Source organism: Cervus canadensis, chromosome 29, assembly GCF_019320065.1.
Source record: "Cervus canadensis isolate Bull #8, Minnesota chromosome 29, ASM1932006v1, whole genome shotgun sequence".
NCBI lineage: Eukaryota > Metazoa > Chordata > Mammalia > Artiodactyla > Cervidae > Cervus > Cervus canadensis.
Window position 1 is genome coordinate 45,399,715 of NC_057414.1, and position 24,108 is coordinate 45,423,822.

General features: G+C 64.3%; 1 long non-coding RNA gene across 1 annotated transcript; it reads right to left on the reverse strand.

The window, feature by feature from the left end:
* Positions 1-574: 574 nt before the first annotated feature.
* LOC122431075 lies at positions 575-3,155 on the reverse strand. Its single transcript, XR_006266431.1, has 5 exons — positions 1,852-3,155; positions 1,641-1,763; positions 1,447-1,560; positions 1,234-1,362; positions 575-1,148 (listed from the first exon to the last, which is right to left on the reverse strand). It is a non-coding gene; the product is annotated as an uncharacterized LOC122431075 (long non-coding RNA).
* Between the last annotated feature and the right edge of the window lie 20,953 nt (positions 3,156-24,108).

The window sequence follows — 24,108 nt, forward strand, 5'->3', positions numbered from 1 at the left end:
GAGGGGGCGGTGGGCTTCCTGGAGGCGTGGCCCACCTCCTGCCAGCACTGCAGCTTGCCTGATCCCACGTCAAGCCCACTCTCCTGGGACGATTCTAGAAAGCAGCCTCTTAGATTCAGGACTTGGGGGTCTGACTGGCGGCTCATGGTGGCCTGGGTATCGTGGGCGGAAGGGGCTCTCTCAGGGCTGACGGCCCCTTTGTTCCCCCTGCAGGGACCCCGGGTCCTCCTGCCCCTCACCCAGCCCCCACGTGTTGCTTGCTGCGGTCCCTGAAGTCCCGGCCCCCTCGGCCGCCTCTGCCACAGGACCCCACCCCGTGTCACCAGCCTGTTCATTGCCCACCCCTCACCAGCCCGTTCATTGCCCACCCCTCACCAGCCCGTTCATTGCCCACCCCTCGAGTCCACAGGCCCCCCCCTCTGTGTTCCTGCTCCAGGCCGTCCCCCTCCCCTCCCATGTGTCCCCACCCATGTGTCTGGCCCCTTGCGGCCCGATTGCCTTCTTGTGTTCCCTCGCCCCATTTTCCCCCCAGCCCCCTCCCCGTTCATCTCAAATGCAAGAGTCCTGAGACAAATTCCTGTAACTGAGTTTATTGATGAATCCAGGGCTTCTGGGGAGGCCCTGGCAGGGAGGGACATGAGCGAGATGGACACACAATGAAATGCTTGGTGTGCTCCTGATGTTTGGAGCCTCCAGACTAGGTGTGGGAAGGCGGGGCCCCTCACACTCGGGCCCCCCAGTCGGGCCCCCTCCCAGACACCCCCGAGGGTGGGCGGGGTGCTGGGTGGGGGGCACGGGCCGAGGAGGCCTACACATTCAGCAGTGGGCACACACACGCGCTTACACACGCTCAGAGACCAGGGCTGGCTCCAGAACCCCAACCAGTGCAAACGACTTTTAGTGCAAATTAATTCAAGAGGGACGGGGAGAACGGGGCTCTGAACGCTCTGAGTCTCCTGAGCAAAGGATAGCAGAGAGAAGATCAGAAAATAGAGACAGAAAAGGAGGAAAAGGAGGGAGGGAGGCTGTTGGTGGTCTTGGGGCTGTGGCAGGGGTTGGCCGCAGAGATGGAGTCGCCGGGCCAGGGTGGGTGTCGCCGCGGGGGCTGCTCTTCCGGTGGTGTGGGCCGTCCGTTCCTTTAGATCAACCTGCGGACAGAGACAAGGCGTGAGGGTCGGGTCTGGCGGGACAGGCTGGGCAGAGGGGCGTGGGGGGGCTTCGAGAGGCAAGCACCTTCCAGAGCTGATTCCTGAGTTAAGGTGTATAGTGGTTCCAAAATGCAGCATATTCTCGAGTCAGAGCTAGAAAGACTTGAAGAAGTCCATGTTCCAAGTCCCAGGCATGAGCTGGGTAGCACCATTTCTGCGGGGATAGGAGAGCGTGAGTGCCCACCTCTGGGGCCCGTGCCGCCCCCCCCCCACCCAGTGTGTGGCAGGGACCTCTCACCTTGTCATCTTGAGGGTTCTGGGGGTCTGAAGAGCAGCAGTACTGTGTTTGCTCCTTCAGGAGACTAAAAGAACAGAGATATCCCGACTCCTCGCGGGGCCAGCTGACAGTATTCTACAGGAGAGAGGCGCCCGTGAGGCTGAGTGTGGGTCAGCGGGCCCGGGGTGGGGGGCACAGCCCGTGTCTGCACTCACCTGGTAGGCTGGACGGTCCCACCTACTCTCTCCATCACGCCGGACCATATCATATCACTCTGCGCACGTCCTGGCCGCCCGGCCTCCGTGACTGGCAGGCACGACCACCCCACTAAGACGTGGCTGTGGGCAGGGAGAGAGGGGAGGGGGTGCTGACTGGGTGGGCAGAGGCAGCCGAGGGCATCAGGAGGGCAGCGGGCTGGACACTCACCATCGTCTCTGGTCCGAGCTCAGAGGCACCGATCCCGCTCCGTCATCGCCCGCAGAAGCCCGCCTTGGCCACGAGCTCGAAGTCCAGTGCCCCTCCCACCAGCTCGGTGCCCGGCTCCGGCCCCTTGCCCCTGCCTGCGCCCTGACCTCCCTTCCCCCGAGAATGCACACTCACGCCACCCCCCCCGCCCCGCCTAGCCTGGTCTCGCCCATGTCCTTGACTCCCCTGGGTGCTGTCCTGTCTATCAATGCCCGTCCCAGGGGCCTGCGGTTCGGGTCAAGTGTCCCCAGTGTCCCTAAGTGCACTGGGGCCCTCCCGCGTGGCCCCCAGGCCGCAGTGCCGCGTGGGGCTAGCGTCCGCGGGCTGGGCCCGCGCAGCCTCCCTGCTGCGGGTATCTCTCCGGGCCTGTCCCTGCGGCCACCGCCCCCCAGGTGACGTCCCGCCGCGGTTGCCCGCGCACTGCGCTGCCTTCTCTCTCTCTCCAGCCCTCGAGGCTCCGGCTCAGGCCTGAGAACGCCTGGCCGGAGCCGCTCCTGTAACCTGCTCCTAAATGAATTGCAGTGGGTGAAGTGGCGGCTGGGAACCCCTCTGTCCTGAGTCCCCGCCCTGTCCTGCTCGCCCCGGGGCCTGGGTGCCCCCTACACGTGCTGGCAGCCCTGCCTCCTGAGCTCCCGCCTGACTCTCTGGAAATGCCCTTGCCCCCTGGGGCGGCCTGCGGCCCCCCAGCCCGCTCTGTCTCAGCTCCCCCTGAGACGGTATCACCTGTGCTTCCTCACCAGCCTGCGTCTTGCTGCTCTGCCGGGAGGCCAGCCTCTCCGCCTCTCTGGCCCTCGCTCTCCAAAACCTCCTTCTGCAGGAGGCCAGGAGAGCAAGACCCAGGGAGGAGAAGGGGACTCACCTGGCCGGCAGAGCGCTGTCTTCCCCTGCCCACGGCTGCCAGCGACACCTCCACGGCCCCGGCTCCAGGGCGAGCCTCTCTGCAGCTCCCCTGTCCACCAGCCGCCACGACCTGAAACCAAAATTGACCGGGATGAATGCCTGGCTCCCCCCTCTTCTCCTCCACGCTGCTAGCTTGGGTCTTTTACCCTCCCACGCAGATGTTGCCCGGCCTGCGGGGCGCCCGGGAGCAAAAAATGATCCCCAAAAGGCTCCCGGGCACCCCGCGGCCCTCCCCAAGCCAGCCCCTTCACGAGTCCGCTCCTGCCAGGCTCCAGATGTCCAAGGTGATCCTTGGCCCACCCCACGCAAACTTCCCTGCACCCCACTTCCCCATATTCCCCCGGTTACCCCTCCGCTCCCCCGCTTCCCCAGTTTCCCCCGTGCCCCCCCATCCCTCCCACCACCCCCCTCCCACACCCTGCTCCTCGGGCCCTAGCCCGGGCTTTTTCTAACTGGAGGCGGCCCCGCCCAGCATCCCCGCCCCCGCCCGACCAGCCAATCAGCACAGGGACCGTGTTGGGGCCCCCGCGAGGCCCGCCCCCACCCGGGACGGTCCAGCGCACGTACCTCACCCATCCTGGAATTCTCCAAAGAGGGCCATCCCCACACCCCTCCTTTGGCATCCGGTGGGGAGGCTCTGGCATTGTTCCCGAGCGCCCCCCCCCCCACCGTGTCCCTGCAGGCGGCTGCCGCCCAGCCCCCAGGGGCACGCGCTGCCCCCGGACAGAGGTCTGGGCGGGAGCCGCCAGATGCCCCGTGGGACTTCAGAGTCGCCTCTTGCTGCCGCTGTGGCTGAGACCACACCGTGGTTCCAGAGCCCGCGGTGTGGGGGTGCGGGGTGCGGGGCTCGGGGCTCAGGGCGGCCAAGGGAAGTTCTCCGGGTCTCGCGGGCTGGCGGGGCCGACTCTCCCGCCTGAGGGCCATCTGGCCAATGGAGCCTGCTGTGAGCACCGCGCCCTGAGTGGGGCAGGGTCTCCGGCGTGGCCGGGGAGCCCCGTTCTGTCGCCCCCACGGCCGGTCCCACGTCGGGGCCAGGCGTGCCACTGTCCTCTGCGCTCGCAGGCGCGCCGGGGCAGTGAGCCTGATAGCCTCCCTGCCGGCTGCAGCCGCGGTCCACATCCAGAGTCCAGACAAAGACCAGAGCCTTGAGCCCCCCAGCCACCCCATCCCTGGGGCTACCACCTAGGCCTCATGGGGGTCTTTGGGAACCAGCAGTCTGGAGGGTTTGGCCACCACGTCTACAGTGACGGGGCCATGAGGTGGGGGGCATGCCCCAGCAAGGGACCCAGAGCTCTCCATGTCTGAGTGCACCTCAGTTAGGGCCTTGGGATGACCCTGCTCTCCTGGACATGCCTGATGGCCAGCCTTTGCTATGGGTGAACCCCCAGATTTACATGGGAAAACTCTATCCTTCACTTTGGGTGAGCTCACAGAGTTACATGGGAAAGTTCCAGCTTTGACCGTGGGTGGACCCCCAGATTTGTGTGAGAAAACTCCAACCATGGCTGTGGGTGAACCCCCAGATTTACATTGGAAAACTTTAGCCTTGACCATGGGTGAACCCCCAGATTTCTGTGGGAAAACTCTAGCTTTGACCATGGGTGAACCCCCAGATCTCTGTGGAAAAATCCCAGCCTTGGCCATGGGTGAACCGTCAGATTTATGTGAGAAAACCCTAGACTTTACCGTGGGCAGACTCCCACATTTGGCCGTAATCATTCCTCAGGCACAGCGGCCGCGGGCGGTGACTTTAGCCCTTGCACTGCCGCCTCGCGGCCGCATCTGTCTCCACACCTACAGCCACTCAGACCTATTTGGGGGGCGACCAGCCAGGGAGGTGGCCCTTGGTGCAGCAGGGAGGACCCCGGGATCCTCTGCCTTGGGCAGGCAGTGCCCGGGGCCCTGTGCCCTCAGGGGTCTGGTGCAGGAGGGGTCCCTCTAGAGCTACGGCTGTGCCTCACCCAGGCTCCCCATCAGATCCCTGTCACCCCCAGCACAAGACCTTTTAGTCCCCTGTCCCCACTTGTCCCCCACCTTGGTCACAGGAGGCCATGTCTCTAGGGTGCTGTGGGGCCCACTTCCAACAGCACACAGGCTCCAGGGCAGACTCAGGGGGCTTCCATCGGTCAGGAAACGCACGACCATGAGACTGTGAGGGTCCCAGAGTGTGGCGTGGAGAAATGACCAGCCACTGAGCACGCCTGCCCAGCCCAGATCCCCACCGGTAATGACCCCAGGGCACTAGAGTGCCTGCTGCAACCCACTTTGGTGGCAGTGCTCCGGCAACCAGCAGACCAGCCGTGGCTGAACCCAGCGGCAGCGGCAGCGGCACGCCCAGACCTTTAGCATTTCAAACAGCCGAGCTGCATGGAGATGCTAATGACCGACTGTTAGGGGTGGAGGCTCCCCTTGAAGGCAGATGCAGCTCAATAACAGATCCAGAGTTTGGGAGGTCTCTCTGGGGTGGGGGCGGGGACGGGGGCAGACAGTACACTGGGCTAGAAGCACAAAGTCCAGGTTTTAGCGGCACAGGCTGCCCTTCTCATGCCAGGGAAATGTCACTTCAGTCCCACACCATGAGACTTCAGTGGAGGTTGGGGGGAGAGGGACCTGTGGCTGAAGCTGACGTGTGGCCCGACCTGGCCCCTTAGGTGGCTCAGGTGAGTGCCTGTTCCCTCTATGGCCCTCATGGGTCGCCGTGATATGACTTGTGCAGACCATCAAAGTCTCTGGCCGGGCGCGCACGGACCCGGGCCGCCGCGTGGGCGAACCCCCTCTGCTGATGTGTGAGCCCGCACTGCCGCCTCGCGGCCACTTCTATCCCCACATCCGCAACCCTGGGCTCTATTCAAGGACTGTGATGGGTCTATCGGGGCGGCCCAAGACGAAGAGAGAAGACCCCCGAAATCCTCCTGCCCTTAGCAAGGCGGTGCCCAGCACCCAGGGCTGCCGAAAGTCCCATAGAAAGAGTCTCTCTCTGAACTCAGCTCCGCGTCGCCCCAGGTATGGGGATCCCTCATTGTCCCCGAGTGCTCTGTCTCCTCTCCCACCTTCAACAGTGCAGCCCAGGCTGACTTGGGGTGACACGGGGTAGCTCGGACAAGCGTCCCATCTCCCTGATGATCCTTGTGGACCATTGCAGTATCCAGCCTGGGTGGACCCGGGATGCCACGCGGGCAGATTGCGTGGTGGGCAGACCCCACCGCGGCCACCTTGGGTGGTGATGTGTGAGCCTGCACTGCCGCCTCGCGGCTGCTTCTGTCTCCACACCCACAACCACTCAGCCCTATTTGGGGTGAGACCAGCTAGGGAGGTGGCCCCTGATACAGCAGCAAGGACCCTGGGATCCTCTGCCCTGCGCACTGTGTCACCAGTGGTCTGGTGCATGAAGGGTCCTTCTGGAGCTAGGGCAGTTCCCCACCCAGGCTTCCCATCAGGTCCCTGTCACCCCTGGATATAAGGCCCTTTATTCCCCCAGCCCCACTTGTCCTCCGCCTTGGTGACCTGGGGCCATGACTCTAGGGTGCAGTGGGGCCCACACTCAACAGCGCATGGGCTCCAGAGCAGACCCAGGGGGCCCTGTCAGTTGGGAAATGCACCTCCAAGGTCTCACGTGGGTCCCAGAGTATGGTGTGGAGAAATGACCAGCTTCTGAGAATGCTTGCCCAGCCCAGATCCCCACCAGTTAATGACCCCAGGACACTAGGGTGCCTATTACAGCTCACATTGATGGGGTACTCTGGCGAACCGCAGACCCGCCACGGCTGAGCCCAGAGGCAGCAACACGCCCAGACCTTTAGCATTTCAGTGAACGGCATGGAGATGCTAATGACCGGCTATTAGGGTCTCCTGTTCCTATTGAAGGCGGATGCGGCTCAATAAAAGACCCAGAATTTGGGAGGACTGTCTGGGGAGGCAGTAGGCTGGACTGGAAGCACAAGTCCAGGTTTTGGTGGCACAGGCTGCCATCCTCCTGCCGAGAAGACATGACATAGGTCCTACGCCTTGGGACTTCGGCGGGGAGGCGGGTGTGCGTGTGTGTGTGTGGGGGTGTGTGTGTGTGGGTGTGTGTGGCTGAACCTGCAGTGTGGTCTGACCTGGCACCTTGGGAGGCTCAGATGAGTGCCCTGTCTCCCTTGTGACCCCCGGGCCCACCGCGGTTTATGGCTGCGCGTCTGGACCCAGGATGCCGCGTGGGCGAACCCCGGCCGCTGATGTGTGAGCCTGCACCGCCGCCTCGCGGCCGCTTCTGTCCCCACACTCACAGCCACCGGTTTCTCTTTAAGGGCTGTGACAGGCCAGCTAGGTCAGCTCAAGACAAAGAGAAGAGCTGTGAAATCCTCCTACCCTCGGCAAGGCAGCGCCCAGCACCCTGGGCTGCCGAAGGTCCCATAGAAAGAGTCTCTCTGAAGTCGGCTCCGTGTCGCCCTAGGCATAGGGACCCCTCATTGCCCCGAGTGCTCCTTCTCCTCTCCCACCTTCAACAGTGCAGCCCTGGCTGACTTGGGGTGACACGGGGTAGCTTGGACGGGCATCCCATCTCCCTGATGACCCTCGTGGACCATTGTGGTAATCGGCCTCGGCGGACCCGGGATGCCGCGCAGGCAGATCCCGCAGTGGGCAGACCCCACCGCGGCCACCTTGGGTGGTGATGTGTGAGCCTGCACCGCCGCCTCGCGGCTGCGTCTGTCTCCACACCCACAGCCACTTAGCCCTATTTGGGGTGCAACTAGCTAAGGAGGTGGCCCCTGATACAGTGGCAAGGACCCCGGGGTCCTCTGCCCTGGGCAGTGCCCAGGGCCCTGTGTCACTAGTGGTCTGGTGCAGGAGGGATCCCTTTGGAACTAGGGCTGTGCCTCATCCAGGCTCCCCATATCAGGTCCCTGTCACCCCAGATGTAAGGCCCTTTATTCCCCTACCCTCTCTTGTCCCCCGCTTTGGTGACCTGGGGCCATGACTAGGGTGCAGTGGGGTCCACACCCAACAGCGCATGGGCTCCAGAGCAGACCCGGGGGCTCCTGTCAGTTGGGAAATGCACCTCCCAGGTCTTGTGTGGGTCCCAGCGCGCAGTGTGTGGACCTAAACAGCCACTGAGCATGCTTGCCCAGCACAGATGCCCGCCCCTTCATGACCCCAAGACACTAGGGTACCTGATGTGACCCACACTGATGGCAGCACTCGGGCAACCAGGCGACCAGCAGACCCACCATGGCTGAGCCTAGAGGCAGCAATACGCCCAGACCTTTAGCATTTCAGTGAACGGCATGGAGATGCTAATGACTGGCTGTTAGGGTCTCCTGTTCCTCTGGAAGGTGGATGCGGATCAATAAAAGACCCAGAATTTGGGAGGACTGTCTGGGGAGGCAGTAGGCTGGACTGGAAGCACAAGTCCAGGTTTTGGTGGCACAGGCTGCCATCCTCCTGCCGAGAAGTCATGACATATGTCCCGCGCCTTGGGACTTCGGCGGGGAGGCAGGTGTGCATGTTTATGTGTGTGCGTGTGTGTGTGTGTGTGTGTGTGTGTGTGTGTGGTTGAACCTGCAGTGTGGCCTGACCTGGCACCTTGGGAGGCTCAGATGAGTGCCCTGTCTCCCTTGTGACCCCCGGGCCCACCGCGGTTTATGGCTGCGTGTCTGGACCCGGGATGCCGCGTGGGCGAACCCCGGCTGCTGATGTGTGAGCCTGCACCGCCGCCTCGCGGCTGCTTCTGTCCCCACACTCACAGCCGCTGGTTTCTGTTTAAGGGCTGTGACCGGCCGGCCAGGTTGGCTCAAGACAAAGACAGAAGAGCTGTGAAATCCTCCTACCCTCGGCAAGGCGGCGCCCAGCACCCTGGGTTGCCGAAGGTCCCATAGAAAGAGTCTCTGAAGTCAGCTCCGCATCGCCCCAGGCATAAGGACCCCTCATTGTCCCCGAGTGCTCCTTCTCCTCTCCCATCTTCAGCAGTGCAGCCTGGGCTGACTTGGGGTGACACGGGGTAGCTCGGACAGGCATCCCATCTCCCTGACGACCCTCATGGACCATTGCGGTATCCAGCCTCGGTGGACCCGGGATGCCGCGCAGGTGGATCCCGCGGTGGGCAGACCCTGCCGCGGCCACCTTGGGTGGTGATGTGTGATCCTGCACCGCCGCCTCGCGGCTGCATCTGTCTCCACACCCACAACCTCTCAGAAATTCTCGCAGAGGAAATGGGGCTGGGAGGTCAGCCCAAGATCAAGGGAGAAGACCCCAAATACTCTTTGCGCTGGACAAGGCAGGCCCCAGAAACCCTGGGCTGCTGAAGGCCATGTGGGAAGGGTTTTCCTCTGGACTCAGTGTCCTGTCCCTGGACAGTCCTCCCCTGGGCTCCCAGTCACATCCACCACGGGGCAGGGCCTCCCTGTCTGCCCCCGTGGACCTGCTGTCACTGTCCTGCGGGTGCATGTGGGGGCGCCCCAGGCCCGCTGTCCCTTGCGGTCAGGCTTGCCATATCACGTGGGTTCCTGGGTGGCCCCGGGGCACTCCTCTGGGCCCTTCTGCCCACTCTCCGGTCACCGAGCCGGGGCCCATCGGGGGGTCCTTCTGGTTTAGATGTGCACTTTTCTGGGGTGGGTAGCCACCGTTTCTGCTCACTGATGCCCTTGGGGGAGAATGGGAGGTATTTGCTGAGAGAGCTGGCAACCTCCGCCTGTTTGCATCCTAATGGGTTATTTGCATCTCTGTGGAAGGACTTGGAGGAGAGGGAAGACTTTAGCATCCAATCTCAAAGGCTAGAGTGGGCTCCCCAGTGGAGAGGCTGCGAGGCTCCAGGGCCTCTGGTGTTAGGCTGGTCTTGGTGTGACAACAGTGGGCGCGGCTCTTGGCACGTGGGGTGGCACCAGGAGGAGCTTGAGGATCGCCAGCAGACGCGGCCTTGGGTGTGGCCGGTCCAGGGCGGTGGGCCATCGTGGACAGACCTTCTCTCTCTGGCAGTCTTGCGCCTGTGCTGCCAGCGTCTCCAGCCCCAGGCTGGACCGGTGTCCCGCCACACATGTCTCCATCACCACCGTGTGCCCCGGAGTAGCACTCAGAGCGCGCCAGAGCGGAGGCGGCTCCACCCTCTGCCCCTCACCTGAGTGTGGGCCAGGGGCTCCTGACTGGCCCCCGGACCCCAGGCTGCTGCAGTCTAGCAGCCAAGCCAGAGGAAACGTAACTGGTGCCTAGACTGCAACCGCTGAGCCGTGTCCTGGGGACCCAGCGTGCCCCTTCCAGCCGCCAGGTAGGCGTGCACATCCACCTGGGTGCTCAGTACTACCCGAGTGCTCAGTACTACTTCCGGGGCAGGTAACACGGGAAGCGCTGCTGACGCTGAGAAGCTGGGGGAAAGTGCTGACTGGTGTCTTGCAGGGTCGTCGCCCTCCAGTCACCTACAGGCTTACGGGTGCGTGGAGAGGGGCTTGCCACCCCAGTGCCTGGAGCGGGTGTCAGAGAGAGGCCCTCACTCAGCCCCGGGGCAGGAGGCGGGGAGCACACTGGTGCCCGGCGGGCTTCCCTGAAGAGCTGAGAGTGACTCCCTGGGGTGGGGGTCGGGGGCTCCGTCCATCCGAACAAAGGCACGTCACTGCGTCCGGAGGGGCAGAGAGCAGGAGAATGGGGAGGGGGCGGGCGTGGCGGAGGGTTCAGGGTGGAGGGTCAGCTGGGCCCTCGGGCTGGGGCACAGCCAAGAGGACGGCGGATGGCACAGGCCCCGGGGCCACGAACAACGCAGGCCCTGGGCTGCCCTCACCCCTCACGCCCCGCGGCTCACACACAGCCCTGCCGGCTGCCTGCACCCTGCCTCCCAGGCCCTCGGACTCCCGGATGCTCAAGCCTCAGGGCTCACTAGGCCTGGGTGTGTCACCTGGAGCCCTGTGTGTGCCTCCAGCCCACCAGCCCCAGTCACAGCCGCTTTTTCTCCACCCTGCTTCTCTCAGTCTTTCCTTCATGGAAGTGGTCCCATCCTCATCACTCTCTCCCTTGCCCCCTCACCTTCCCAATCCGGTCATTGAGGAGGCAGTCACCGCACCTCCACGGGCCGAACCACCTACACCCGCATCCTGTTGGTGGAACTCAGCGACACCTCCACAGGGCACTGACCTCCTCTCTGGGTACCGGCCCCGCTGGCGCTGACCTCCCGCGTGTATCAGGGACCCCTTGCTCGCTTCTCTCCGTGGCTGCCAAGGCTTCTGGAATCCACCCTCGGCCGTTCTGGCCTCCCTGGCCTCCAGGCTGTGACCGCGCCCTTTAACCCGGATGTCACCCCCCAGCCCCTTCCCACTCAGCTCTCAGGTCGCCCCGGGGAGGCCCCGCCCGCTTCCTCAGCCAGCTCCTTCGCGGCACTGGGCTCAGGCCTGTCACTGTGTGGTGGTCCCAGCCCATGCACCTTCCTCCCCAGGGGCCCGAGGGGATGCCACCTGGGGCTGGGCACGCAGAAGGCAGGAGAGAGGGGCGATGCAGCCTGAGGGAGCTGAGCCAGCCGACCAGGGGCACGTGCTCCCCCAGCCTGGCCCGCAGGCTCCTCAGGACGCAGGGCTCTGTCTCCTGTGTGGTGTCCCGTCCAGCTGACCGTCCGCCACTGTCTGGGCCTGGAGCTGCTGCCTCACCGTAAACCCAGCCAGCACAGACCCGCACCTCACTCACCTGTCTGCATGGCCGCCTGGCCGCCGTGTCCAGGTACAGTCATGGGGCTGTCCTAACACCTCCGTGAGCCCTGGCTCCCGCCTCCTACTCCTGCTCAGAACCTTCTCTCCTCTTTCTCAGCTGCCGCCCAGACAGGCCTGGTCCTTGGTGCCCGTTGGACCCAGTGGTAGCCTCTTCCCTGCCTCCTCACTGCACGACACCCAGCCCACCCTCTCCTGGAAGCGGGGCTCGGCCGATGGTCAGAAAGAAAGGCCATTTGTTCTGACCCTTGGAGGGCATCTCTGCTGCCTGAATGAGGGTGGGCCAGTTTTCCCGATGGCTGTGGGTCCCACGGGCAGAGTGGCCTGGTCAGGCATTGGGCAGGTCCTCCAGGGCCCCTTCCTAGGCAGCCGACCCCCACCCCATCCTTTTCTTCCTCCCTCTGTGACCCACACAGAGACCCATCAGACTCAGCTGCAAGAGGCAGGCTCTCAAGTCAGACTGGCTTCAGCCAGATCCCAGAGCTGGGCCTCCACAAGCCCTTTGCAGCTCCCCACCCTGATACCTATTTTTTCTTGCTTTCAGAGACCGTCCATCCCCAGGCCAGTGTCCACTGCAGCACAGCATCTCTAGTGAGCCAAACAGGTGCTCAGAGGACATGTCCACGTCCTCATCCCCAAACTGACTCACTGGAAAAGACCCTGATGCTGGGAAAGATTGAGGGCAGGAGAAGAAGGGGATGACAGAGGATGAGATGGTTGGATGGCATCTCCCACTCAATGGACGCGAGTTTGAACAAGCTCCAGGAGATAATGATGGACAGGGAGGACCGGTGTGCTGTGGTCCATGGGGTCACAGAGTTGGACACGACTGACTAACTGACCAACAAATCCCTGAACCTGTGAGTGTGGCCTTATTGGGAGGAGAATCTTCACAGCTGTGATGAAGGATCTCAGTGGAGGGCATCCTTGGTTACCCAGGTGGCCCTAAATCCAATGGCAAGTGTCCTTAGAAGTGACAGAAGAGAGCAAGGGCGCGGAGGGGGCCAGGTGAGGATGGCGGCAGAGGCTGGGGTGATGCAACCACAAGCCCAGGGATGCCTGGGGCTCCCAGTGCTAGAAGGGGCAGGAAGGACCCTCCCCTAAGTCTTTAGGGGAGAGGTTGCGGCCTTTAGGGGAGAGGTTGCGGCCTTTAGGGGAGAGGTTGCTGCCTTGGGACTCCTTGACCTCAGACTTCCTGCCTCCAGGACTGGGGATAGGGGATGAACTTTAAGCTGTGCTTAAACCTAAGAGCTTGAACCACCTAAGTCCCATCCTGACCACAAGCAGAAAGCTGGACAGACAGATTTTTGTGAACCCATCAGAGAACCAAGGTCACAAAACAAATGACCATCCCCACATCTGTAAAGAGACGGGGGCCTTTAGTAGATACACAACATGAGCATTCTCTTATCTGAGGTAGAAGTCCCCACATGCTGGTAGGATGATGAAACTAGAAATTTTGGTGAACTCCTGGGGTCACACAGAGTCGGACACAACTGAAGTGACTTAGCAGCAGCAGCAGCTGGAAGCCAAACAGTCGTAGGAGGGCTCTGTTCCTCCTTTGCAAGCTTACACGTGGAAGACTCTCTTCTTGAGTTTTCTTTTATCTTGTTCTATTACCACGCCCCAGCAGATGGATAGGCTTCAGGGCAAAGAAGGCTTCTTTCTCAGTGGCCCCAGCAAAGGTCCCGGAGATGGACCTCATGACCTAGCTCAGGCCTCCCTTAATTCCTATGGCCCATAAGTCCAGGTCCCGTGCAGCAAAGGTGGGTTACCTTGCAGGACCCAGTCGGCAAAATCCACCCTGGCCCCCTCCCGCTCTCTGTTCATCTTCTCGAGTGTCTGCCCTGCTGGCCTCAAGCCCCAGCCCAGAGCAGGGGCACCAGCACCTCCTGGACCACCCAGGCCTCCGCCACCACCAAAGTCAGCTCCCTAAAAAGCGCCCCTGTCGTTTGATCTGCGTCCATGGTAGAACGCTGACTCCATCTTCAGCCCACAGAGTGGCGCTTAGACCAGACAGTGTGTCCTTAGGGGATGCAGAGCCGAGGATGGTCTTCTCCGCTGACTGGTGTTGGGACCCTGACCACCTCCCCCGACCTGCCCGCAGAGACAGCCCGTCCTCTGGGCCTCTCCCCGCTTCCTCGCAGACTGGCCCCCGCCTGGCTGGTCCAGGGAGGTCTTCTTCTCCTTGACCCCCGTCCTCCAACTCCTGGTGACCCTGCCTCTTGACAAGTGCCCGTGGACCCCGCGGACCAGACACCAGGGACTGGAGACCTCTGCACACAGCAGCCTCATGGAGGAGAGGCGTCCAGCCTCTCCCTTCTCCCAAGGGAACCCCCGCCAAGGGCGATGGGAAGGGAGTGGGCAGAGGGGGCGCTGATGCTTCTGTGAGAACGGGGGCCAGGATGCAGGGGGCGTATGTGAGAGAGGCTGCAAGGCGGGCGAAGCAGCTGCCCTGCTTGCTCCTGGCCGAGCAGGGGGACTTGGCCAGGCGGGGCCCTGAGCCCCTTCCTGCAGGTCTGTGTCGCAGCAGAGGTGTTTGTTGAATGAATGAGTGAACGAGTGCCCGAGAGGTTGAGCTGACGCTGCAAGAGAGGAAAAGAAGGTGGCTTCATCTTTTCAAGGTACGGAGGTGCTGCCCTGGTCCAGATTCCAAGCGGAGATTAAGGGCCTTCCTGCTGTAGCCAGGGCCATTGTTCCCAGCTCCTTCTAGAATCATCTGGAAGTTAATCCTTTACAAAACAAATATTTTAGACATCTCAGCACAGCCCTCCAAGGGGGAGCCTCAGCAGATGGCCGGAGGCCTGGCCACGCTCCCACACCCCCAGATGCAGGAGCGCCCCACGGCCTTAGAGCAGTGTCCACAGGGGACGCGGGCTTGGGCCAGGAAAGTGTCAGAGCCGCCAGCCACCTGCCTGGGCCCCCGCCCCTGGGCCCCGTCCATTTTCCTTGGCAGCTCCCGCCAAGGACAGGACATTCCTGAAGACTGAGGCTACACGTTGGGGGCCCGGGGCTGGGAGGCCAGGCAGGCCTGCGGCCGCCTCGAGGCCAAGCTTCCCCTCTGTCCTCCCTGCCCTTGGGGCTGGCCCAGGAGTAGGGCTTCTTGCCCTGGCTCCCTTCCCACACTCACGCCAGGGCCTGCCGGCTTTGGTCCTCATGCATCTGAGACCCCTCTCTGCCCCAAGTGCGTGACACGCAGGCCCAGATTCGGGGAGGCTTTGGGCCTGTCCCGGAGGCCCCCTGCAGGCCCACTCTCCTGCCCTTCTCACAGCTGGGGGGTGGAGGCTGTGCGTGGCACTTTAATGACCCCATCTGAGCCTTTTCTCCCGCATGGACTGTGAGCTCCCTGAGGACAGACTCAGGGAAGGAGGTCCCCTGCCCACCATCAGCAGAGCGGCCAGTCTGGGAGCCCCGGAGCGACCGACTGGGCATGGTCATGGTCCTGACTGCCACCCCCGACCTGCCCGCAGAGACAGCCTGTCCTCTGGGCCTCTCCCCGCTCCCTCGCAGACTGGCCCCCGCCTGGCTGGTCCAGGGGGGTCTTCTTCTCCTTGACCCCCGTCCTCCAACCCCTGGTGACTCTGCCTCTTGACAAGTGCCCGTGGACCCCACGGACCAGACACCAGGGACTGGAGACCTCTGCACACAGCAGCCTCATGGAGGAGAGGCGTGCAGCCTCATGGAGGAGAGGCGTCCAGCCTCTCCCTTCTCCCAAGGGAACCCCCGCCAAGGGCGATGGGAAGGGAGTGGGCAGAGGGGGCGCTGACGCCTGCAAAGACCAGGCGGCTGCCTCGCGAGGATGGTGGGAGGCCTGGGCAGGGAGCAGAGGGCCGGGGTATGCAGGCAGAAGGGGCCCCAGCCCCACACAAGACGGGCGCCCCGCAGGGAGAAGAGCAGGACGAGTGGGCGGCAGGGGCAGTGCGCTTCCATCCGGGTCTGCAGAGGGACCCTCAGCCTCTCCTCTGTCCCAGCGAGACGGGGGGCGTCTCCAGCATCCCCGGGTGTGTGGAGCCACAAGGCTGCAGGGACCTGGGCCCCACAGACTCCTGGAGCAGAGCCCCCGCCTGGTGGGGACAGGCCTGCCTTGGGAGCAGGACCTGCTGCTCCTGGGGGAGCAGGGGGGTGGGGGATTGGGGTGGCAGAGGCGACTGTGGGGGGCACGCGTGGAGGCCGCCCGGCGCCGTGGCTCTGCTGGTCGGGTACAGCAAGCCCTCCTGGGACCTGGGCTCAGACCGTCTGCCCCACGGCACGGAGAGTTAGGGCAGTCGGTGGTGGGGTGGAGGGTAGCGGGGGTCCGTGAGGAGACCAGGGTCCTGGGAAGGAGGGGCTATCAGCCAGTGGAGACCCCCGTCTCTGTTAGGAGCATCCCGGGCTGTCCTCTGCCTCACCCCTCAGGCCACATATTTCCAGAAAGAAATCATTCCCAACCCCGAGGCGCTCCACGGAGGCGGGTTTTTCCATCTGGGCTCTGCTGATGAGCTGATGAGCTCTTGTGGAGGAAAGGTCCTCGTGAGCTGCTTCCTTTGTCCAAGCCCACACGGGGCCCCTCGGGGGTGCCTGGGGGCTGCTGAGGGGAGAGGCCAGCTGGGCGCACACGGGGCCCCCCCACCCCATCCCCAGGCTGGGCCCCACCTGCCGGCACGGACTCCGGGGCTCGTGTGAGGGGGGTCTGAGTCCTGGGGCGGCCCCTCTGCCTCCGCCCAGGGCCCCTGGCACTCAGCGGGCTCCCCCAGCACGCCTCTGGCCCCCAGCCGGGCCCACCCGCCCGCCCTGCCGTCCCCGCGCCCACAGCTTCTCCCCGCCCCTGGGCCTTGAGGCTCAGCAGGCTCCCCTCCCCACCCCGTGGCTCACACCTGGCCCCAGCTCGGCTCCCAGGGCTCGGTTCTCAGGAGCCCCTTCCCCAGGCCCCGCTCCTGGGCCCGCAGCCCTCCTCTCCTCCCAGCTCCCAGGCTCCCCCTCCTCCCCAGGCTGCAAGGACACGACACCCTCTCCCCTTCCCGGGCCCCAGCAGTGGCCTCGCCGTCTTCTCTGGTGACGGGTCTTGCAGTGGGGACTGTCATGGGCTGACCTGTGTCCCCCCCCCCCCAATTCCCATGTTGGAGTCCTGACCTCCAGGACCTCAGACTGAGCCTGTGATTGGAGACGGGGGTCTTGACAGAGAGAACCCATTCAAGTGAGGGCCCTAAGGTGGGCTAATCCCCCAGGACAGGGGTCCTCACGGGAAGAGGAGGTCCACACCCAGGCATGCACGGAAGGACGACCCTCCACACGCCCAGGAGAGAGGCCTCAGGAGGACCAGCCCTGCCCATGCCTGGGTCTGGGGTTCCAGCCTCCAGGACTGGCAGGAAATAGAAGCCTGCAGGTGGCGTGGGTCTGTAGGACTTTGTAGGGACAGCCACGCAGACCTGCACAGTGACCTTCCTGCCTGCCTCGAGCCCCCCGTCATCTCTCAGCTGCCCTGCTGGGCGGCGAGTGGGAAAGTCCCCCTTTGCAGGCCTGTCACAGGCGCACCCGCCCTCAGAGGGCTTTGTGAGCCCACTCTGGGGTGACCAAGAGCACCCTCGGCCCCCAGAACCCCTCTGTGCTCTGATGCCCCGGTGGACCCCCGGCACAGTGCCCCCCGGCCTGCTCTCTGGTCTCACCCCGCCCCGGCGCTGACGCCTCGAGGCCCCTCCCCTGGGCACCTTGTGATGGCATTTCCGGGTCTGGACTGGGACCCCTGCAGGGTCCGTGCCCCTGGCGTTCAGATGAGGACCCCGAGGCCCAGGGCCAGTGGGGGAGCAGAGCCAGCCCGGGCGGGTGGGATGTTCCCCCGGCCTCACTGAGGAGCGGGCCCCGGCCCCCCAGGGTCAGGGGGGCAGAGCTCAGGATCCTATCTTGTCCCCTGGGCAGGAAGGCCGGCGCCTCCTCAGAGCGGATGGGAGTGGACAGTGGCTGCCTGTCGCATGTGAGGTAGGGGGCGTACGTGTCCCTTCTCGAAGAAGACTCGCGATGCACGGGCCGGGGTCTGCTTCCGTCACGGGTCTTCATGGTCCCCAGAGGCCCCGCCTTCCGGCCGGGCACCCTCCTCTGGGGAACTGCCCCCAGAATCCACTCCTGCAGGAGGACCTTTGGGGGTCTTCAAAGTCCATCCACCGCTGCCCCCCAGCAGCCACCCAGGCATGGGCGGGGGCCGCACACCCCCTCTCTGAGCAATCCCACCAGAGCTCCCTCCTGGCTTGGAGCTGCTGGGCCGGAGGGCCGGCCTTCAGCTGCCCCTCCTTGTCCCCCGGGGACTTTGCCCTGGGGCGCAGGCAGCTTGGACAGTTCCCCCCAGATGTGAGGCTCAGTGCCATCTGGGACGTCTCCCTGGACGCAGTGCTGCTGGCCGTCACAGGGCAGCCAAGTCCTCCCCTCCCGGGCACTAGGTGCTCCTTGGGGCTCCTGCTGGGGTCCTGGGGGCTCGGGCCCGGTCCGGCCTGGGCTGAGCTGGCTCCACTGAGGCAGTGCTCAGGGTGCCTGCACTGGACACATCCTCCTGGGGCCTAGGGGCTCAGGATAGGGCTCGGGCATGGACCCCATCCTCAAGGGCCATGTGAGGTGAGGTGGGGAGGGGTCTTCTGCCCCTCCCTCAGGTCCTCTCACTCTCCGCAGGGCTCAGCGAGGTCCCATGGTGTGAGATACCCAGGGAGGGCCCCCAGAGAGGGCCCACTGTCCACCTGAGCATGCACGCTCACTTGCTAAGTCGTTTCCGACCTTTTTGTGACCCATGGACTGCATGCAGCCCTCCAGGCTCCTCTGTCCGTGGGACTTCCCAGGCAAGAATACTGGAGTGGGTTGCCATTTCCTTCTGCAGCTGTCCACCCATCAGGCCCTGAATGTACCAAGAAAAGAGGCCCCCAGGCCTGGAACCCCTGGACGAGCCTGGCCAGGCCTGGGCCCCTGGGATCAGAGAGTGGCCGTCCCTCCAGCTCCGTCTTCAGGGCTGGGTGCCGGGCAGCGCAGCTCTGCCCACAAGACCCCGTCCTGCCACTCAGCCCAGTCCCGGCCCTGGGCTGTGCGGCTGCCCCTGCTCTCTGGCCCAGCCCCGTCTCCACATGCCCTCTGCAGCGCGGCGGCTTGTGGTCCTGCTCCCCTTACGCCCAGCCCGGCCCTGGCTCTCCTCGGGGCCTTCCTCCTCTGGGGGCTTTAGGTGGGTGGCTGGGCGACAGCCAGCTTCACCCCTACCCCTCAGCCCTCTGCCACATGCCCCCACCCTCTGCCTTCTGCCCTGCCAGGGCCCAGGGCCCGGGGGTTGGCATCCGGGCAGGGCTGGGCAGGGGTCTTGGCAGCCAGGCCACCAGGGCCTGGAAACCGAGAAGGGAAACCAAGCAAACTCTGTCTCCCCATGTCTGTCTCCCTCCTTCTCCCTGGGCCCCCTCCCCTCCTTCTCATCATAAAGCAAGGAATTTACTTTGCTCTGCCATGCGCCTGGGGTTGCAAACAACCCCTCCAGACGACCAGCTGTGCGGGGCCCGGGTTATTTGAGGTGGGGGGTTGCTCAGGGAGGCCTCAATGTTTTCTTTTGCTTTTGCAGGAACAGGGCAGGGGCTGGCCAGGCCGCAGGGAGACCCTGCAGCTCCCCCACTGGGAGGGGGCCTCCACGTCCCCCACTGGGGCTGAGGCTACAGACAGGGCACTCGGGGCCCGTGACCTCTGCCCTCTGACATCTTTGACCTCGGGAGAACTTTGATGTCTTAACCGTGCAAGCCCACTGTCACAGTCTGGTGGGTTGAGCGTGGATGACCCCCCCGGGAGGAGGACGCTGTGCTGTTGCCCTTGCTGCAGCCCCCAGGTCCCCAGAAACGGGCCTCACAAGCACAGCCGCCCAGGGGCCATCTTGCCCAGACGGCCTGGAGCTTGACCGCCTACCTTCCTCACTCGGTGCCCCCAGATACACCTACCCAGGGCCCCCCCGCATTCCACCAGTCCTGTCTTCCTTGGCCTGTGGGCCGGCCGTCTCCCGGGATCTTCCCGGAGGGAGCCCTAGTGGCCTCTGCCCTCCAGCCCCAGGGCCAGGGTGGTAGGCGCCCCGAGCCCGCAGGCTGCCTCCGTGAGAGGAGCCCACGGGGGTCTCAGAGGTCCAGCCAGATGGGTGGAGTCCGCAGGGGAGGCAGGCTGGGGCCCAGTCATGGACGGGACCAAGCCGAGGCCTGCAGCTGGGAGGAGGTGAGACCCGCTAGGGGCCCCTCACCTCACCTGTGGCTCCAGGGAGCAGCGTCGCCCACGAGGCCAGGCTCCAGCCAGGGTTTGGTCCTGCCGGTGTCCGGAGCCCCTCTGAGTGGCAAGTGCAGGACACTGGGGGGACGCGGGCCCCCTCTGCCCTCTGCTGCCCCTCCCCGAGGCCAGGTCTCCTCTCGGCTCTGGCTGCCCTCAGCCCGGCCGCCTGGAGGCCCCACGACCTCACTCAGAGGGGAGGCTCAGAGCTTCGGCAGATGCCGCAGAGCGGCCTTCCTGGGTCCCCATCACTGCCTGTGGCCAGGACCGCCCTGGCCCCTTCGGAGCCCGGCCCTGCTCCCCCTGCCTGCGAGTCTGGGCCCTCTGCCCTTGTGCGGACACATTTCCAGGGTCTCCTCTGCACGCAGCCGACCAGCCCTGCTCTGCCTGCTGGGAACCCAATGGGCCCCTCCCTGCCCAGCACCGAGCCTTGGGCTCTGGTGGTCTGGGGAGTGAGGTGGGCAAGGGGCAGCCTCCCCAGAACGTGCCCTGGACCTGTACCCTGTAGACATGAGTGCTGCTCGTCTCTATACGGCAGACGAGGAGCCGGACGGTGGAGGGGTTTCAGCCTCAGACAGAGAGACGGGGAAGGGACCGTGGAGGTCAGCTGAGGGCACGGAGCGACAGTGCAGAGCCCCGAGTGGGAGGGGCCCCTGCCAAGACAGGGGGACACGGGGCGGACCCTGGGCAGAGCAGGCCGCACGAGGGTCTGAAAGCATCCAGCAGAGCGAGCCGGGCGGGCACGTCCTGGACTGGCCTCTCCCACCGCCCTTCCCACAGGGCTCCGGGCCCACAGCTCCCCCAGCCCAGCCCCCTGACCCCTGGGCCCTTGAGCAGAGGCAGGACAGCCCCTACGAGACGCCCCACCCAACCCTGCCCTGGGCCTCCAGGTCTTCCTGCGGCCCTGGGGCCAGCGGGTCACTCCCCACCGTGGCCGTCCCCTTGCTGACTGGACCTGACCCCTCCCTCCTCCAGCTTCGGCCGGGAGAGAGGGTGGTCAGCCTGTCCCACGCTCGGAGCCAGCAGGGCCGGTCCCTGGGGTGGAGTCCAGCATGGAGGCCCGCCGCCCTCTGCCCCGGGTCTGTCTTGGCCTGGGTCTCGGCCTCCCCATCTGTCTTTCAGCCCCAAGCCCAGAAGCACGGGGGTGCTAGCCTCGAGCAGGCCTGGGATCGCAGGATTGATTTTCCCATCGCTGTGCCCCTCCGACCCTCCTGTTGTGGCTTCTTCTTTGTCTTGGACATGCAGTATCGGTATTTCTGAGGTTCCGGCGTCCTCCTCTCGGTTGTTGAGCAGCGAGCTGCGATGCTGGAGTTCTCGCAGGAGAAGCTGGGTGCACGTCCTTCTCCTCCGCTGTCTTGGCTTCTGTTGATCCAGGGCGCTAGTATGGAGGGGAGGGGGCCCAGACTGCTTTTACACCCCTGGTGTGGGTTTAGGGTCCTCCCGAGACCTGGGGGCCCCAGCAAGGGCAGTTGCAGGGAAGTGAGACACCATGATTTGGGTGCCTGGGCGGCATGGAGCCCTGTGTGCTAGGAAGGAGGCTCAGAAGAGGGGGTCCCCTCAGGGTTCAAGCCCGGACTCAGGGTTTCTGGCCTTGGTGAAAGCTCAAACAGAGGGTGCTCTCCGGGGCCCTCATCCCCCTCCACCCAGCTTGGGTGAAGGTGCTCCGGGGAGCCTGACCTGCAGCTCGGCCACCCGACCCCCGTCCCTCAGCTACAAGGCTGAGGTGCATGGACCAAAGCTGCTGGGATTCTCACGACACCAGCCTTGCTGGCGGAGGTTCCACTGCGGTTGGGGCCTTCTCCCCCTGCCCTTTATATGACAATAAAAGGGGCTGTAAACCCTGTGTGTGTACAAAGTGCCCCTATAAATGGCTCCTGGTGATTAGGACATCTGCAGCAGTGCAGCCTGGGAGGGGCAAACACCCCGGGCCCAGGGGTGGCCACGGCCCCCACCCCCCCCACAGCAGGCTCGGCCCTTGCCAAGACCGGCCCAGCTGGACCCGGAGCCCCCCAGGCCGGTGACCGACACAGAAGCAGCTGGGGGAGGAGGGAACGGGCTGCGCCTCGCCCAGGGCACCAGCCCCCGGGAGTGAGGCGGGCGGTGGCCTCTTCCATCCACGTGGCGTGTCCCTCAACCACGAGACTCGGCTTCCTCCTCCGACTCAGGGGCATCAGCTGTGGAGACGGGGGCAGGCCTGCAGGAGCCTCACTCTGGGAGGCCCCCAGCCTTCACGTAGCCCCCAAGTACAGAAGGCAGTGGCCCTGAGCTCCCAGAAGCAGGCAAGCTGAGACGGGGAGGGGGTGCTGGGCGCAGGGCGACGGCCGGCGGTGGGAGACGGGAAGCTGGAAGCCTTGCGGGAGAGCTCCAGGGATTAAGCCTTGCCCGCCTGCCCCCGTCGGCTCTGACCTGGTCCATCTCATGGAAGCTGTCCTGGGAGGACAATTACCTTTTACAGTGAACTTCCTGCTGTGATTGCTCTGTACAGAGAGTGCAGGTGGACTCTCAGTGGGGCCTTGGGGGCTTGTGGTGGAGTGACAGGGGGAAGGGACCCCCAGCACCACCGCCGTGGAGCATTCTGGCCCTCAAAATTCTACCCAGGGCCGACGGCCTTCCTCCATGGTGTCAGATCTCCTGTCCTTGTCTGACCCAGAGCAAATGTTTTCCCTTTAATAAAATTCTTGGGAAGAACTGCCAGCTTCTGGTCTTCAGGAACATGGCCTCCCAGAGAACACGAGGTCCTGATGCATTCAGTAAAGACAGGATTGTGGCCGCAGGGCGCCTAAACTGCAGTGTTGGCCCATCACCCTGGTGTAAATAGTCCCATCGTGCTGGTTTCAAGATGCAGCAGGCATCACTGGACACAGAGAAGGGAGGAGAACTGGCCATCGTGAGGTCTTGAGCAGCCTCACACCCCTGTGTCCATGAACTTGGGAGGCTCCCCCTTGGTTCATCTCAGCCTCCCCTCTCCCACCCAGGAGGCTGGTCCTGACTGGGCCTCCTCCAAGCACCCAGCACCCGTCAGAGACAAAGAAGAGACCTGCTTGGCTGGACAGGGCCTGCAGAGAAGGGACGTCACATGGGATCCGGGTTCTTGATTTGTCAGCACCCTCCACTGCCTTGAGCATCCTGGGGACAGACACCCAAACCTCATGGCCAAGCAAGATTCTTAGGTGGTTGGGGGTTCTGGGTCTGCCCAGTCATGCCTGGGGACCCCCAAATGTGGCTTGGTTCATTTTAATCTGTCAAGACGTCAGCAGCCACATGTGGCTGGAGGGGCTCCTGCTGGTTGGTGCACACTCAAGCCATTCGTGTGAAGCCGTGTGCACACTCAAGTGGGTCTGTGCGTGTGTGCACTCACGCGCTTCCTTGGGAGGCGAGGCACAGGCCTGGAGAGCCAGCATCACAGGGGATGGGGATGGATGAGGGCCAACCCCCTACCATGAGCGGGGGCCCGGCTTCTGTGTGCCACCATCCTGAGCCGTGGTCCTCTGGCTGAGCCGTGGCCCTTGCCCGTCCTCTCCGGGGAGGAGGGACATTGCAGGGCCAGGACAGTGGAGGGTGGTGGGCTGTACTTTGGCGGGGTTGGGGGACGGGGCAGGGGGAGCGGGGGGTGGGCTCAGGCCAGGACTCAGCTGGGCGTCCCCAGCCTCACCTGGAGGCAAGGGGCTGTGTGAGGGCTCTCAGCACCCCCTCCCCATCCCGGCTTCTTGGCTTCCCCACGCTGATGGGCGGCTCGAGTGGCCGGGGTGCTGGGTCCTCCGTGGGGCCGCCTTCTCGCCCTGGCCCTGGTCCTCCCCTGGGACCCGTCCTGTGTGGGGGCCGGCCTGTTGTGAGCTCGGCTGCCCATGGGTCTCATGTGGTTTGCAAATGTAGCTCAGGCTCAGTCACATTTAACGGAGCAGGAGAGGACCATTTGTCCCGAAACCACCTGACTGGCCCCAGACCAAGCGCAGCAAACCATGGACATCAGTCTCTCCTCTTTTAAAGCACGTTTTCTCTTTTATTTATTTTTTTTTCAAAGAAAATAATTCCAGACCCCATTTTTCTTTATGTGCCTTCCGGGCAGGAGCCCCCCGCCCCAGGGTTGTGGAGCCCAGGCTGGGCTGCCAGCCCCAAGAGGCAGATGGGGCCTTCCTCCACCCCTGGGGCTGCCCCTCTTCCCAGGGGGCCAGTCTGGGGCCCTGAGCTGAGGTTGTGCTCCAGCAGCTGCTCCCGAGGGGCAGGGAGTCCGGGGGGCTAGATGCAGGACCCCACAAGTGAGGGTGTGTGGACAGGAAGGCCCTGGGGGCGCTGGGGAGCTGGTCTTGCTGGTTGACCAGCCGGTGACCAGGCTGCACAGAGGCCCGTTAGGGGCACGGGCTCCTCCAGAGGCTCACCTCCAGCGGACAGCGGGCACGGCCTCCAGCCCTGCACAAGGCTGGGTGTC